Source organism: Notolepis coatsorum, assembly GCF_963971535.1.
Source record: "Notolepis coatsorum genome assembly, chromosome: 13".
NCBI classification, from domain to species: domain Eukaryota; kingdom Metazoa; phylum Chordata; class Actinopteri; order Aulopiformes; family Paralepididae; genus Notolepis; species Notolepis coatsorum.
The window spans coordinates 110095502-110109338 of NC_140177.1; the positions used below are offsets into that span (position 1 = coordinate 110095502).

The 13837-nt window shown below is 41.4% G+C and overlaps 1 long non-coding RNA gene across 1 annotated transcript; it reads left to right on the top strand.

The window, feature by feature from the left end:
* Positions 1-6185: 6185 nt before the first annotated feature.
* LOC311239633 lies at positions 6186-9142 on the top strand. The gene is made up of 4 exons (XR_014620440.1): positions 6186-6309; positions 7501-7569; positions 7684-7785; positions 9011-9142. It is a non-coding gene; the product is annotated as an uncharacterized lncRNA (long non-coding RNA).
* The last annotated feature ends 4695 nt before the right edge of the window (positions 9143-13837 follow it).

Consider the following 13837-nt stretch of genomic DNA (forward strand, 5'->3'; position numbering starts at 1 on the left):
AACAACGTGTTTGACACGCGCGCAGCAGTCAATCGAGCCTATAGCCATACCCTTCGGAACAATGCAGAGTCACTGGATCTTTCGCAAGCACTGCCCTCCAAATTTCTTCAGTCAGGGTCGCGTTGCTCTGTCGCTGCGTGTCACTGCTGTTTTTAGAAAGACCCACGTCAAGGTTGCCATGCTTACTTGCCCATATATGAAAATGTCACACGAGACGCGCTGTCCAGCTGCTGTCCATTCTGGACCGAAAGACAAAGCGCTGACTCTGGGCCGTTGTCAATTGTCTCCAAACCGTTTTAGTTTGGACAAGTTGTTTTGGGCCGCATGCGACGAATGACAATAGGCCAACACTGTATAAACTCTTGTTAATTTTAGTGTTGGTCTTAAATTATTTACACTTGCAGTCGCAGATACTCCCAAAATAACAAACAATAAAATTATACACATTGTATATTCTTACTATAGGAAAACTAACACTACCAACTAAGGGGGGATCTCAAAATTAGTATTATATTATAAATATTATATTATAGATTATAAAAATGTATGTAATTATAGAAACTATAATATTCCAATTTATGTAAATTGGTCAGACTTTCCAAACCTCCACAATTGCTTCATCAAAACATGCCCTTGTTAAGTCTTCTCATTCTTAACTCAATACCCACTGCAGAGAAATGAAATCGGATATTTGATTTAAACAAAAAATATGTTTACTTTCCATTTAGGCCCACAGGCCCACGTACACAAAAGACTGTGAAAAAAGGCCTCAGAAACTCAGACACTCAGTGAAAGTGGACACATGCAGGAACCAAACCACCAGCTGCATCCAAATGAAAGAAGGGACTTTTTCTTTTTTAACCCCAATATTGGAAATGATATGAACAAAAATAATCAAACAGCAACCCAACCAACACTATTTACACCAATACAGCAGACAGTGCTGTTTGCTATTCATTACAGCTCACACCATTAGGTGAAAAACAACATAAATCAGTTTTCATAAATTTTCAGATGATTTAAAGGGATAATCCACCCATTTTAAGAGGCTTATCTCCTTTGTTACAGATTGAGTCATGTCAGCCCAGCAACGTTCCTGCACGCCACTGCACCACCAGTGTTTCTTTGCAGAACATTTTAAATGTCTACTTCCAATATCTAACCTAAAACACTGATGGAGGTGCTTCTTGGTCAGGGCTGAAATGACTCCCAGTTTCCAATAAAAGAGGTAGGCTGAGTATAACTTAAAAGGCCAAACAATGCAGAATAGGAATGGAGATATATACAGTATTTAATGTATAGTTATTTTTTATCCACTTTTTCTCCTTATTTTCTATTTCGTGTATCCAATTCTTCCCTCCCCTGTCTTGAACGTTGCTCGACTATGCCCCCCACTGGTCGGTTGTAGAGAGGATAGAAGCCTTGCATCACGTGTTCCCTCCGGTACACAAGGAGGCAGCCTGTCACATCTTTTCGCCTGCCAGCGTGGACTCTCATTGGCGAGGTGTAACGCGTGGGAGGCTCACACTACCCTCGCCACTTCCTGTCTCTGCTGTGCAGGCGTCTCCCAACCGACCTGTAGGGGTCGCTGTCCACAACGTCCAATCCCCACACATCGACTTCCACCTGCTGACTCTGCCAAATGAGCCAGTACGACGGCCGGTCCAAGCCGGAGGCAATGCTGAGACTGGCATTCGGTACCGGAGTCTCTTGCATTGGTGACGAGCGCAATCTCCGCTACGCCACCCAGCCACCCTTTAAATTTATAGTTGATCATTATATTTGGTGTTTGTTGGGGCTGTAGTAGGCAACATTAATTTACATTAGTAATGTTCAAGTAAAACATAACTGTAGAAGCCAAAACTGACATTATTAGAGGTTGTATTGCCTTACGTTATATTTTATGCATTTGTTTGGATTTATGTAAGTAAGCCAAGTTCTGCCTATATACAGTGTGCCTGCAGCCTGCCAAATTGAGTTTGTGGCATCAGTTCCCGTTGCTCACCAGTAGGTGACATACGTAGCTACTTAAAGGGGAACTCCACTTTTTTTGGAAATTAGCTTATTTAACATCTTCCCTGGAGTTAGACAAGAAGATGCATACCTTTTTTGTCTCTGTGCGTGCATTTTAGCTTTGGGAATAGACGCTCCGTTAGCATAGCTTAGCTTCATCATTGGAAGTGAGGCAGGACAGTAGCCTTACAGTGCCTTACAGTGTATTGCAAGGTCTGACATTGACCAAACTTGATATGCATGACCTTGGTGGGCTCTAGGTCAACTCCTGAAAAGGGGGTCAATGTCAGACTTTGCAATCAAAAGTTAGGGGGCTAATAACCCTTGCCATAATTTCAGTGCGCCCCTAACTTTTGATTGCAAGGTCTGACATTGACCCCCTTTTCAGGAGTTGACCTAGAGCCCACCAAGGTCATGCATATCAAGTTTGGTCAATGTCAGACCTTGCAATACACTGTAAGGCACTGTAAGGCTACTGTCCTGCCTCACTTCCAGTGATGAAGCTAAGCTATGCTAACGGAGCGTCTATTCCCAAAGCTAAAATGCACGCACAGAGACAAAAAAGGTATGCATCTTCTTGTCTAACTCCAGGGAAGATGTTAAATAAGCTAATTTCCAAAAAAAGTGGAGTTCCCCTTTAATGGGTAACGGGACTGATGACAGCAGGTGCGTTTGGTTTACCGGCAGAGCCAAATAGTTTTTGACCGTCAAGTCGTCAAGTTGTCACGTCGACACGGCACGTTGTTTGTTATCGTTTTGTTTGTAGGGTAAAGTGTTTGTTTGTTCTTTTGAAAGGTATCGTTGGCAATTGCTTTGTATCACGTTTGTGTGGTAAATAAACCCATTTGGGGTATTAGTGGAACGAACCTTGTGGACATTCATTCCTTTCACCAGACGGTTACAACAGCGGCCACAGACGCGTCAATTATAGGTTTTTAGCCGGTAGCAGCCTCCTCAAGGGCTTATAGTTTTATTGTTTTGTTAAGTCAAGTTTGGCCCTTATACAAGTCAAAAACTCGTGCTCGTTGAGAACATATGGAGCATTAGTCAAAGGTGGATTGGGAACCACATGAAGAACAAGTAAAAAATTGGCTCATTAGTATAAAGGTGGATCATTGGGAACCACAGCATAAGTCAACAACTTGGCTTATTAGTCAAAGGTGGATTGGGAACCACACCAACCCAGTGAGCAAAAGCCGTCTTTTCAACCAAGCGTTTTTCATAGCTCTCGTATAACCGGGCCAAATCGTGTTTTTTTGGAGACGTATTTTAAACTATGTACTAAGTATATTATTTCAATGCATTCACATCTGAAAATATTATCAATATGGACAGAGGCATCCTGCAAACGCACCTACAAATATATGAGCACGATATTTTCGAAGATTTTATGTGACGTCTATCCTCGCTCGCATTTAGCCCAGGATAATCTTGTCTAAGCTTAGACGTATTTTAAACTATGCACTAAGTATATTATTTCAATGTATTAACATCTCCAAATATGAAGAATATGCACCACAGACGTCCTGCAAATGCGCCTACAAATATCTGAGCACGATATTTCCGAAGATTTGTGGTCTGCTGTGTTCATCACTAGCCTAACCTGCTGTTTGCCATTTGATCAGCAGGTGGCGGCGTGGCGCTGATAGTGCTGGGAAACCTGACTGATTGATTGATTGATTGATTGATTGATTGATTGATTGAAAAGTTTATTAACAGATTGCAGAATGGGTACAGTACAGTACAGCTCAATACATACAATTGTTAAGAGGATGCAGACCTGAGAAAGACTTTCGTCTTGTTTCCATCAGGGTCCCCCATTTTCAATTCATCATATGACACACATGACATACAGATAGACAGTACTGCTACATCTATACATTTATGACATACCAGATTTTCAAATACAGTACTGTTTGTGATACTAAAAAAAACAGAAGAAGAGTATATACATTTGACATAGAAACTGTGCATTGGGGGAGGTTGGGTAGGTGGGGTGGGGCTGTGATCACAATCCTGCCTGATTAAATAACATGTCTGACCGTTCTGTGTGTGTGTGTGTGTGTGTGTGTGTGTGTGTGTGTGTGTGTGTGTGTGTGTGTGTGTGTGTGTGTGTGTGTGTGTGTGTGTGTGTGTGTGTGTGTGTGTGTGTGTGTGTGTGTGTGTGTGTGTGTGTGTGTGTGTGTGTGTGTGTGTGTGTGTGTGTGTGTGTGTGTGTGTGTGTGTGTGTGTGTGTGTGTGTGTGTGTGTGTGTGTGTGTGTGTGTTAGGTTGTGACCAGATACAAAAAGTCCAAAAGCAGGACAACAGTAAGATTTTGGTGGGACAAAGTGGGACAGATAGATAATGTAATTTTTTTTATTATAATAACTTGTCTTCACCGAATAGATAAAGGTTAAATCTAAATAAATACAAATTAAATACAGAATTATATCTCTCCACATTCATCTTGGCACTGGCAGCCGGCTTGTTACCACCTAACATCTGTTTTAAATATTCAAACTTTATCACTTGACAGGAATGTCTTGTGTTCGATATTTTTTTTTTGCTTCAAAAAGAGGGACATCCTCTCAATATGTGGGACGCGGTCTCAAATGGTGGGACAGTACAACCAAAAGGGGGACACCTGGTCACCCTAGTGTGTGTGTGTGTCTATCCATAGCTCTCATTTAGCCCAGGAGAATCTTGTCTAAGCTTAGACGTCTACCAAACTTTCACTTTTCACCCCATTTTAGACATTGTTTAAACGTCTAAGCTTAGACGTTCAAAACACGTCTAAGCTTAGACGTCTACCAAACTTTCACTTTTCACCCCACTTTAGACTGATTTTAGACGTCTATGTCATGACGTTGAAACAACGTCTAAGCTTAGATGTTCAAAACACGTCTAAGCTTAGACGTCTACCAAACTTTCACTTTTCACCCCACTTTAGACTGATCTTAGACGTCTATGTCATGACGTTGAAACAACGTCTAAGCTTAGACGTTCAAAACACGTCTAAGCTTAGACGTTCGAAACACGTCTAGAATAGACGTCTACCAAACCTTCACTTTTCACCCCATTCTATACTGATTTTAAACGTCTAAGCTTAGACGTTCAAAACACGTCTAAGCTTAGACGTTCAAAACACGTCTAGAATAGACGTCTACCAAACTTTCACTTTTCACCCCATTCTAGACCGAATTTAGCCTAGCCTTGATTGACATTTTTTATTAACAGATTGCATAATGGGGACAGTACAGTACAGCTCAATACACACAATTGTTAACCCTTTCACTGCCACACTTAACCCTTTCACTGCGACAATACACAGTATGTTAACCCTTTCACTGCATATATGTAGTATCCTCAAGAATATGTGCATAATATGTGGAACGCCCTACCCACAGCTGTAAAGGAATGTGAATCACTACCCACTTTTAAAACCACTCTCAAGGAGCACCTACGGAAGACTGCAATTCGAAACTGGCCCCTGTGAATATCCTAACCCAACCCCCTCCAATGTACAGTAAATGTCCTAACCCAGTAATACACAAGACCCTCTTCTTGGACCTAGTAAGGTTTCGTCGATAATCCAATGTACAGTTACCCCCCCCCCCCCGCGCCTACCCACCCCCCGCCCCACCCAACCACCTCCAATGTACAGTCCGCCTCCCCCACCCCACCTACCCAACCCCCCCCACCCCACCTCCTATACAATGTACAGTCTCTTCGTCAAATGTATATACTCTCTTCTTTTTTTTCTTTTTTTTTAACTCTTTTTGTATCACAAACAGTACTGTATTTGTAAATCTGGTATGTCATAAATCCAATCTCCCCCAATCCCATTCAGTTAGCTGCAGCTCAAATGTATCCCCTTGCCCCACTTTGCCTTTTATGTGTCTGTCTGTGTTTTGTGTATTTGTATGTTTGTTTTTGTTTTGCTGCCATTTTGGCCAGGTCTTGCTCGAAAATCTTTGATCTCAAGTGACTACCTGGTCAAATAAAGGTAAAATAAAAAAATTTATGTCATATTATGTTATGATGAATTGAAAATGGGGGACCCTGATGTAAACAAGATGAAAGTATTTCAGTGGTCTGCATCCCCTTAACAATTGTGTGTATTGAGTTGTACTGTGTACCCATTCTGCAATCTGTTAATAAACTTTTCAATCAATCAATCAATGAGTGGTGCTGAGAGGGGGTTGGCAACGCGGAAGTCTCGCGTAATCGCACGAGAGTTGCCCGTTTTAACACGGGTTGGAAACCCCGTTTCACCCTGTTCCCTTCGCGGAAGTTCACGCTGTCTACAAGCAAGGTAAATATCTGTCTCAGTGTCTCCGTTATTTTAATCAAATGTGGCCAAGTCCATTACTATTCCCTCTCGAAACGTAACCGGGTTGACTACTATATATCTAATGACATGTGTAGTTGGTTCATACGAGTGTACGTGCTTGTATTTCTCTAAAAAATTGTTAGATCTTACATGTTGCACGCGCACTACGTGATTTCAGTGATGGCTGCCCCCATGCTACCGCGTTGAGGCCTGCTAGCTAGCTGCTCTTATGTAGAATAGTGTACAATTAGGAATACTGTCACTATTTTATTAAAATCTGCGCATTGTTGTGGCCATCATAGGCTGTATTATTTAGCCTCAGATTGTTTATGTTCATGGTATTAACCGCGCTAGTCTCAAAGCTAGGATATCATGTTAGCATATGCTAACGTAAGCCCCAGTCTGACACTAGCTGTGTAACATTACTGTCGCATATCTCGCCGGTAGGAATAACTATAGATGTATATGGGAATAACGACCAAGTGGCACAACGTTAGTCCCTGGCTTTATAGACAGTCTCCCCTCCTAATGTACAGTCCCCTCCCCATCATATGTATATACTCTGTCAGGATCTAGGGGTAACAGTACTGTATATTTGAATACCGTTTATGTCACAAATGTATCGGTACTAAATACCTATATGTCCCTATGCCATAAATGTCATGTATGTTGTGTATGTCATAAATGTCTATATGAATTGAAAATGGGGGACCCTGATGGAAACAAGACAAACGTCTTTTTCAGGTCTGCATCCCCTTAACAATTGTGTGTATTGAGCCGTACTGTATTGTACCCATTCTGCAATATGTTAAATAAAGTTTTCATTCATTCATTCATGAATGGGGAATATGTGTCTCTCACACCATGTCATTGATTGATTGAAAACGTTATTAACAGATTGCAGAATGGGTACAATACAGTACAGCTCAATACACACAATTGTTAAGGGGATGCAGACCAGAGAAAGACTTGCGTCTTGTTTACATCAGGGTCCCCCATTTTCAATGTCAGATATGGCAACTGCAGCTTAAATTATGCTGTGACCTGCTGCCAATATCCTGTGTAACTAAATCGAATATACTTGTATTGAGAAGACACTTGTACATTAGTCTAGAGGTCAAATACTTATGTTAATCCCTATTTAAAATGTAACGTTCTGTTGCATGTGTCCAGATGCCGGGCGTCAGTGAAAGATGTGAACCTACAGGAGTTTGTTCGTGCCCTGGCGGCCTTCCTGAAAAAGTGAGTTGACTTAATTAATTTCCTCCAATGGTGTGACGGTCACACTATTAAAATAATATAAAAAAAGTATATTCCACAGGGCCTCCTGTTATGATACATTTCTTCTGTCACCAGGTCAGGAAAGCTGAAGGTGCCAGACTGGGTGGACCATGGTCAAGCTGGCTAAACACAAGGAGCTGGCCCCTAATGATGAGAACTGGTTCTACACCAGAGCTGGTAAATTGTGACATCATCCCACCATCTCTTGTTTCCACTGCTGTTGGTATTAGTTGCGTTGATTAACGCAACTAGTGTTAGCTGTAACATTTGATGGCTGACGTAGCAGCTCTAATGTTTGCAGGGCTGTACACTGCAACGAGATGATCGCAAATTGCCTATTAATTTGGCCGTTGCGAGTGAAAAATAATATCTGGGAGCAACGTTGTGAGTAGTGATTTCAACCTTCATTCGCATTTCACTCCTAAATGAATCAATACAAATTGGATAAAAAAAAATTGTAAAACTTTAGCCTACAACCAAGGCTGTACAGTGCGACACAATGTTGTGGTGCTATGAAAATTGTCGTTGAGCTGAGCTCATCAAAATCAATGGAGGACTTTCAGGAAAGTAAAAAACGCATAGCGCTTGCCGATTGGTGCTAAGAACAGCAGGGCGGGTGCAAGCGATGTGACGTAATTGGCAGACTCGACTGTCAATCAAAATTATTCTGTTGCCGGCTGAATGATTGAATGAATGAAAGCGTTATTAACGATTGCAGAATGGGTACAATACAGTACAGCTCAATACAACAACAGTGGACTGGAGGATGAAGACTAGAAAAAGACTTTCGGCTTTTTTACATAAGGGTCTTCTATTTTCAATTCATCAAAACATTTAGAGACGTACAAATATACAATAGTTTCCTAAAAATGCTATTTATTGATTGATTTAAAAACTTTATTAACATATTGCAGAATTGGTACAGTACAGCTCAATACATACAATTGTTAAGGGCATGCAGACCAGAGAAAGACTTTCGTCTTGTTTACATCAGGGTCCCCCATAAACGCACCTGTGTATTGAAGCTTCTGTAGCATGTCACAGAAATATTCTGTACTTGTTTCAGATGTACCCCAGACAAGGCCCACTCCCAGGAGAGACAAATTTCCTCTGCCTGAAAAGACTAAGATTATAAATAGAATTTACCATATTATAAGTTATTGCTGGTGTAAACATTCTTACAGTTGGGTAAAAATGCCTAGACACTGGTGACCGTTGTTTCAACAACTAACAGTGATAAAATCTTAGCATGTAATTTGAGTTTATTCCTCTGTGAAGTATGGGAGAATACATTAAAACTCCTCAGTCACAAACGGGTTGAGTTGTTTTGCACAATATTTGCGGTTATTTGAAGTACGGAATGTTTTCACTACATTTAACTAATAATTGTCATTTATATCAGGGTTCCAGAGAAAAGTGATGGAGACCCTCCTGGAAATCAAGGATGATATCAAAAAACTCCACAAAGAAATTCATCCGGATGGGAGGGTCGACATACACCCCTGCCAGACGGAGGAGGCGTTGAACCTGCTTGAGGAGGACCTTGAAAGGGTGGACATCAGGACAAAAATGGTGACTTTTAAATCTTTTCCTAGGTTAGAGATTACTGACTCATATGTTCAAAGGATTTAAATTGTATTGTACATGATGTTACATTAATATACATGTCATTTGGTTTTTTCTTATTCAGATATCCACATTGACGGGGATCGGGGGAAAGAGTGTCCGCGACTGCACTAACAAGATGATGGACAGGTATTTATATGCATGTACAAAGATGCAGGTTGAGGCAGGCAGGCATGCGTTCTCACTTTCTGTGTTTATGTTTGGAAAGACCAGATGAAGTCAGACGCGTATATTATATTGATAGTAAATGTACTGAGGATGGACAGATGATGTTGACATTTAAACAAAAAATACAATGCATAATAAATGTGTTCATGATCATCATCATGCAACAAAAAACAATGGGAGGAAGGGGTTTTATGAAACTGGTGATACACTTGTAGTCCTAGTACAGCTTTTCCCTTCAATTTGTATTTGTTTTGACTAGTCACTTGTTGAATTGCTTGAATTATTAATGTCATGACTTTCTCTTAGAGACTCATGACAAATGCAGTCATGTCCCGTTTTAATTTAAAAGGGGGTGGTCTATGAGACAAGAGGGCCTTTAAGGAGACTGCCCTCTACCGTGTATGTTGGAACGGATAATGGAATTTAAAAAATGTCTAGAGGCAGAGAGCAGAGGAGAGATAGGAGAGGTATTGTATTTCATGACTGTTGGGAACTAGGCTTAATGTAGCACCTACCGGTACTTCCACGGATTAAGCTAAGCTAGGCTAACGGTCCAGGTGTTCCCTAAGCCTAATGCAATGCATGCATGTCTAACTCCAGGGAAGATGTTTAATAAGCTAATTTCCCAAAATGTTGGGAGTGTTCCTTTAAGTTGCCTTAATGTTCAAAGGCTTAACCTGTTACAGTATATTTATGTAAATATATATATAAATGTGCGAATTGGCTATAATAAGGTAATTTATACGCCTCCTATTCTATAATAATATTTCTAATGGCATTGGTCCGGATGGGAGAATTCAGTACTGTATCTACAGAACCTTCGGTTTAATCATCTTCCCTTTATTAATTTCCTTAGATTTTTTTGTACACATGATCTCAAGAAGGTACTGAACGAGATCAGTGGCAGTTTTTAATGTTTGGTCATTATTAGCATGGTGTTATTCACTGTCAAAGATGCAAAGAAAAATCTTAATTCATATTCTCCTTTCTTCACAATTTAAGCAAGCCTAGTAATAGACACAATATTTCTGACACTGTGATTACGTTCCCTGAGGTCCATAGATGTCCCTAGATACCAAGAATATGCAAATGTCCTTGTAGAAGTGGAGCAATATTTTATTTACCTAGTTGCCTTAATGTTCAAAGGCTTAACCTGTTACAGTATATTTATGTAGCTAATATATGTAAATATATATATATATAAATGTGCGAATTGGCTATAATAAGGTAATTTATACGCCTCCTATTCTATAATATTTCTAATGGCATTGGTCCGGATGGGAGAATTCAGTACTGTATCTACAGAACCTTCGGTTTAATTATATTCCCTTTATTAATTTCCTTAGACTTTTTTGTACACATGATCTCAAGAAGGTACTGAACGAGATCAGTGGCAGTTTTTAATGTTTGGTCATTATTAGCATGGTGTTATTCACTGTCAAAGATGCAAAGAAAAATCTTAATTCATATTCTCATTTCTTCACAATTTAAGCAAGCCTAGTAATAGACACAATATTTCCGGGGGTCATCCCTACTGCTGTAACCTACTAATGCTTACCACTTGTATCTATTGCTATGTCCGCCCATCACAATCACGTGAGTTGTATTAACGCCTGTCCCGTCTCCCTGTCTCCCTGTCAGTGGCTGTCCAGGAGTGTTGGACGTCCCGTGCTGAAGACCGGGAGGATGCAACCCCCTCTGCGCCTCTCCGGCTGTCTCGAAGTGCCGAAGACTGGGAGGATGCAACCCTCTCTGCGCCGCCCCTTAGCTCAAATAGATCCGCTATCAGCTCTATCTTTAATCTTCAAAATGTTCAGTTGCTATGTATGTGTGTTGGGCCAGCCTTTAGTATTTTAAAATAAAAAGAAATTATAAAAACGGCTAACTTTTGACTATTCCATGTTATTGATGTGTTAATGTTTAAACAATGCATTTTCAATGCTCATGCTTTAATGTAAAGTTTGGTAGACGTCTATGTCATGACGTTGAAATAACGTCTAGGCTTAGACGTTCAAAACACGTCTAAGCTTAGACGTTAAAAACACGTCTGGAATAGACGTCTACCAAACTTTCACTTTTCACCCCATTCTAGACTGATTTTAGACGTCTATGTCATGACGTTGAAACAACGTCTAAACATAGACGTTCAAAAAACGTCTAAGCTTAGACGTTAAAAACACGTCTGGAATAGACGTCTACCAAACTTTCACTTTTCACCCCATTCTAGACTGATTTTAGACGTCTATGTCATGACGTTGAAACAACGTCTAAACATAGACGTTCAAAAAACGTCTAAGCTTAGACGTTAAAAACACGTCTGGAATAGACGTCTACCAAACTTTCACTTTTCACCCCATTCTAGACTGATTTTAGACGTCTATGTCATGACGTTGAAACAACGTCTAAACATAGACGTTCAAAATACGTCTAAGCTTAGACGTTAAAAACACGTCTGGAATAGACGTCTACCAAACTTTCACTTTTCACCCCATTCTAGACTGATTTTAGACGTCTGTCATGACGTTGAAACAACGTCTAAACATAGACGTTCAAAACACGTCTAAGCTTAGACGTTGAAAACACGTCTGGAATAGACGTCTACCAAACTTTCACTTTTCACCCCATTCTAGACCGACTTTAGCCTAGACGTCTATGGGCCATTTAGACGTCTTTTAAACGTCTATTCAACGTAAAATTGCTCAGAGGGAAGAGCAAAGTTATAAGTTAAAAACTTTTCTCATTGAGAACACGTTGGATATACGCCGTTGGATATTTTCACCTCTCTTTGATGCGCGCTTCGGAGCTGATTCATTGAGGACTGCATGGGATATTTTCACCTCTCTTTGATGCGCGCATCGGAGCTGATTCATTGAGGACGGCGTGGGATATTTTCACCTCTCTTTGATGCGCGCATCGGAGCTGATTCATTGAGGACGGCGTGGGATTTGTTTGTGCTTGATGTCAACAACGGAGCCAGCGCCCTCACAAAAGAAGGACGTGAGTTAAAGTATAGGAAAACTTTCCTCACGAAAGAATAAACAAAATGCCTGAAGCCAAGAGGCAAAATCGCAAATCTATGCTAATAGAGGCTGAAAAGGCAAGCTTAATGGTACGCCTTGCCAATTTAAGGAAAAAACATGAGCTTGAGAATCAACAAGTATATTTGAAATATGAAGCATTGGAATTGGAAAAGCGCGCAGCCAAGCAAGCATCATCGATAAGAGTCTTGGCTGAGAGGCGCAACTTTGAACCGGCCAGTGAATATCACAACAATGGTAAAGATGAGCCAGAGGACGATTCGATTCCCCCTCATGTTCCCTCCAGGGAGTGGTTGATCCCCTCATGTTCCCTCCAGGGTGAGGAGGAAGATGAAGATGAGGAGGACGATTCGATTCCCCCTCATGTTCCCTCCAGGGAGTGGTTGATAAAATGTGGCCTGATTGAGGAGGAAGATGAAGATGAGGAGGACGATTCGATTTCCCCTCATGTTCCCTCCAGGGAGTGGTTGATCCCCTCATGTTCCCTCCAGGGTGAGGAGGAAGATGAAGATGAGGAGGACGATTCGATTCCCCCTCATGTTCCCTCCAGGGAGTGGTTGATGAAATGTGGCCTGATTGAGGATGAAGATGAAGATGAGGATGACGATTTCATCACATTTCATATTTCCTCCAGGGAGTGGGTTGAAGGTGACCTGCTGAGTCCTACACAGAGACTTTCTCAGAATCAACCAGATGACGATGATGATGATGGGGACGGTGAGGAGGACGACGTCGATGATGATGAAGAAGAGGACGACAAAGCAATCGCGCCTCATGTTCCCTCCAAGGAGTGGATTGTTCATCAGACAGTTCCTCAGAATGAACTAGACGAGGACAGTGATGAAGACGAGGAGGAGGACAGTGATGAAGAGGTAGAAGAGGTGGACCAGTGGCCAAGCCATACTGCTACAAGCCATAAGACAAGATGTGCTGCCCCTGCTGGTCGAAGCCGGCATATGCTGCCAACAACCTCTCATACTCAAGCCCCTCAGTCTCACACTGGTCTACACCAAACAAGCGGAAGCAGCAACCTAGCATCAGATGATGGAGAAGACAAGGAAGCTGATGATGATGGGGCAGAGGCAGAGGATGAAAATGGAGGAGAGGAAGGAGAGGAGGGGAACCAAAACGCTGGATGGGCGGAAGCCATGGCTATGATCCTGGGAAAGAAGACCCCAGAGAGTAAACCCTCTATCCTACTGAAGAACAAACAGCTGGACAAGCTGAAGGAGAAAAAGAAACAAGCTTATCAAGTGAAGCCCATGGAAGCCCATGGTGTTACCGGGGCCGGTGATGGCCAAACACTTTTGAATATGCCAGTTTCCAAGAGGAGAAACTACAAAAGGCGACGGCGTAAAGAAACCTGGGAAATAATGGCTGAGACTTCCCGACCGACA